The sequence below is a fragment of the Limulus polyphemus genome, unplaced genomic scaffold (genome assembly GCF_000517525.1).
Source record: "Limulus polyphemus unplaced genomic scaffold, Limulus_polyphemus-2.1.2 Scaffold7022, whole genome shotgun sequence".
NCBI classification, from domain to species: domain Eukaryota; kingdom Metazoa; phylum Arthropoda; class Merostomata; order Xiphosura; family Limulidae; genus Limulus; species Limulus polyphemus.
Genome location: NW_013672632.1, coordinates 39,102 through 43,519, shown reverse-complemented (window position 1 = coordinate 43,519; position 4,418 = coordinate 39,102). Strand labels below are relative to the sequence as shown.

Below are 4,418 nucleotides of genomic sequence, written 5' to 3'. Positions count from 1 at the left end.
TACGAACGAATAGTAGGACTGACCGTCACATTATAACGCCCCCACGGCTGAAAGAGCGAGCATATTTGGTGGGAATATAAAGATATTTAATGAATAAGAAATGAGTGTCGGCTGAAACTTTTTGTCAAACATAAAATTCTGGAGTGATTTTACACATTTTATTGCATTGTAAAATGCCAAGTTGTTTCATTTCACAAGGTAGAAATGTATTTTAGTAAAATATTTATACAAAACATATCAATATAATGTCAAAAACATTTAACTTTTCTTTTTCTGGACTCTTACCAAACTTTTTATCGTCATTCGTAAGTACAATTTACAAACAGATTTTGACGACATTAACAAAAAATATTCATTAAAAATATAATTTTCTGGAATTCAGCATTTTAAGGATATCGTGGGACGTCTTACTTCGGATTTACGAAGCACATTTAGAGTAGATTAGAGAGTTATTGTGGTAAGTAAATCGAATTCGTTCTTAAACGAGGCCAAGAGTTTAGACGTGACGTATCGTATCTGGTGTTCTTCGTAATACCTTTGAATTTTGATATTTAAATTTAAGCTGTCACCCTACCTATGCCAGTGGTACGTTATACAGTTTCTTATTTAGTGAACTGAGATCCATCTCAACAGTATTGAAATAATTAAAAAAATGGCGTATGATAATTATTTATTATTAGTAGTCTTAACGTATGGAAGGTTAAAAATGGCTGACAATGATTTAGTGAGTCTGCTGAGTTATGGTACTGGTAGCACAAATATCTTGCTAGGCATCTTTTTTATAGTTTGATGGTTACAGCTGAAGAGAAAATGTCAAACTTTAAAAAGGTTACCTAGCCAATATTTGGGATATTAATTATAGTAACGTTAACAGTTTTTAAATAGTTTGTAAGTGTAACTCTAGTGTAAGTAAGCACTAAAACTAAAAGTATTATTTCTACATATAATTCTAACTTGTAAGTTCTAATCATACTCGTACATACATACTAAGGTACTATTAGCCATTGAATTTGTAGAAAGGCCATACAATAAACTTTGTGGTGCATATTACATAATGTATAAACCAATACATAGATATGATTGCCCAAATCAAAATAACAGCATGTCAAAATATGATGAATGGAAAATGTAACCAGACTACATGTTGGCTTAGCAACAAGTTGCTTTACATCATATCAATGGGTGTAAACAGACAATATGTTGTCCTGACAACAGTTTGCTATATGTCATAATGTTGGGTGTAGGTACAGTGAAAGAACGTGTGCTACAATAGATAAAAATGGTATGAACAATGTATCAATTACATCATGACATGATGTAGAAGAGGTAGAGATTACTATGGATATGTATCTGTCAATCACGGTATTTCAATTTTACAAAAAAAAAAATATACTACCTATACTTTCATAGCTACATAGGTAAGCTCATACTTCATTATTAACATTTGGTTATTGACAATGTTCATTTCATTTATCCATATAATATGAATCCACTTGTATGACTCTGAAATTGAGGGACTTTATTGGGACTACATTTTATCTTGTCTGGACACCTGAATGAAAAGTTTATAATTTCAAAGATGAAAGTCTGCATTTTATTGAAGACTTTAAACTTTAATGTTCTATTAATGATGTTAATACCTAAATTCAGACAGTTTGCTTTGTTTTTAATTGAAGAGATATTTCTTCCAGTTAGCTCTGATGGATAAATTTGTATGACTTTTTACCTAACGTTAACATAAATATGAAATAGTCTGCAAGTCTAGTGTAAGTAAGCACTAAAACTAAAAGTAGTATCAGGTTACCAGGTAAAGCGATAATTCAGTATTAGTCGCTGACATTTTATTAACATAGTTTCAATGGGAAAGTCATGTGGAATGATAGGTTGATTTTCAGGTTAGATTTTAAATTGTTTTTCATTAATCATGAACTAGATAAATGAAGTTGCAGTGTACATCTACTAAGTTGTGACTGTAGAACCCAAAGTTGGGTGAATTTGTTTGTTAGTTTCATTATTTAAAAATCTCCCTACTAGACTATTGTAGCAAGTTAAGTAATGTCAGATTAAAGATTTCCTAGGTTTTATTTCCACTATATCTAGTGTTTTTTTGTTTTTTTTAAATTATTGCAACACACATTCTTTCATTCTAGCTACACCCAACGATATGATGTATAGCACACTGTTGTCAGGACAACATATTGTCTGTTTACTCAGATATGATATGATGTAAAGCATCTTGTTGCCAAGCCAGCATGTAGTCTGGTTACATTTTCCATTCATTATTTTTTAACATGCTGTTGGCTTGATTTGGGCAAATATATCTATATATCAGTTTATGCATTATGTAATATGCACCACAAAGTTTATTGTATGGCTTTGTTTCTACAAATTCAATGGCTAATAGATGGTTTTAAAGTTTTGTTTCGTGTTTTCAAATCTAAAATGCTTCTGTATCCAATAAAACCACTCAGCATGAAGAGAGCTATCATTTGATGTATCACTGATTCTTATTGGTCCAGCAAATTTTAACCGACACCAAGATTTTTGGTTTTGACATTTGCTTGCTGGTCACTGCTAAATGTCGGAGAATGGGTTTAACAAGCATTGTGATTTTTGTAAAGCTGATGTACAACTAGTGGGAGTACGGTTGTCTTGAAACAAATCATGCAAATTCAGTGTGTATTAGTGCTGTATATATTTTTCATATGTTGTTATAAATGTTCATATGTTGTATAAATGTTGTTTTGTTTATGTGAGATTTATATATTTGGAAGTACAATTTCACATTCACATGCTTTCGTGGCCAGGAACTATAATTCTCTGGAACTCCCTACTATTAACATTAATATTTGATCTCAGATCTAAAAGTAAATCATTATTAAGTTTAGGCTTAACATTTAAATCATTTAGGATGAAGCACAAACATCTGTAGACTATGGATACTGTTTAGTTGAATCAGCAGAGTTAATACCAAAATGCAAGTATTTCATAGGCATCAAATATGTTGACCAAATTATTCTGGTGAATTTTTGGTAGATTATTTTAGCAAATCCTATCGAGACACTGAATGTAACAAAAAAACAAACAAAACAGTGAAATGACAACCCATTAGTTACGGTCAATTTCCTACATTAATGTAAGTGAAGAAAAAGAGCTAAGATTATATTTTTAATTGTTTTGATGGTACCTGTGGTTGTAAAAACAAGTGTTTATTATAATCCCCATTATAGTCATGATCAACACTATTCATTATTATTGATAATAAAAAATGTAATTGCTACTACTGCTGTACCATCACAGCCACCACTGCATCTATAACTACTTTGTTACTATTGTTGTTGTGCCTGCTGCTAGTGTTAATTATCACATTAACACTAATTGTGGTTGTTACAGCACTATGTCAGTGTTATTAGCATCATTGTATATGATGTGTATATATGTAAATACTGTGCATATGTAAAAAAAATAATTACAAAATATTTGAAGATAAGACAGTTTTATTTGATACTGTTTCATATTGTTGTCTCTATCTCCTAACATCAAAAATGTAATGTAACATTGTTGTGTACACATGTAAGACACATGATGTGTATAAAACATTTTGCTCTTCATTTGTGTTGTTGCATTCAGTCATATCTCTACAAGAAATCTGTGAAAGTAGCATATCTGACCATCAACCTCAAAAAGCTCTCAAAAAAGCTGCAAGGATAGTGTTTCCATTTGCCTGCCAAGCCATCTATGTGTCAATTAACAAGAAAAAAAATAAAATGTTTACCTTAAAGATGAAGTAGGATTGCTCCATTCTCATTGGAAAGGTCTCATCTCAAAGATTACTGACTTGACCTGAGCAGACAACTGCATCATATCAGAGATTCTGATCAATACAATGAAGTAGGATTGTTTTATTCTCATATCAAAGATTACTGACTTGACCTCAGCAGACAACTCCATCATATCAGAGATTCTGATCAGTACAATGATGTAGGATTGTTTTATTCTCATATCAAAGATTACTGACTTGATCTCGGCAGACAACTCCATCATACCAGAGATTCTGATCAATACAATGAAGTAGGATTGTTTCATTCTCATATCAAAGATTACTGACTTGACCTCAGCAGACAACTCCATCATATCAGAGATTCTGATCAATACAATGAAGTAGGATTGTTTTATTCTCATCTCGAAGATTACCGACTTGAACTCAGCAGACAACTCCATCATACCAGAGATTCTGATCAATACAATGAAGTAGGATTGTTTTATTCTCATCTCGAAGATTACCGACTTGAACTCAGCAGACAACTCCATCATATCAGAGATTCTGATCAATACAATGAAGTAGGATTGTTTTATTCTCATCTCGAAGATTACCGACTTGAACTCAGCAGACAACTCCATCATATCAGAGATTCTGA

General features: G+C 31.8%; 1 protein-coding gene across 1 annotated transcript in view; it reads left to right on the top strand.

Annotated features, from left to right (window-relative positions):
* Positions 1-477: 477 nt before the first annotated feature.
* The window catches only part of LOC106474281 (large proline-rich protein BAG6-like), a gene marked incomplete at its 3' end in the record, with an annotated part of 40,978 nt that continues 37,037 nt past the window's right edge, over positions 478-4,418 (top strand). Inside the window, exon 1 of the mRNA XM_013934970.2 lies at positions 478-585. The remainder of the gene's footprint in view (positions 586-4,418) is intronic.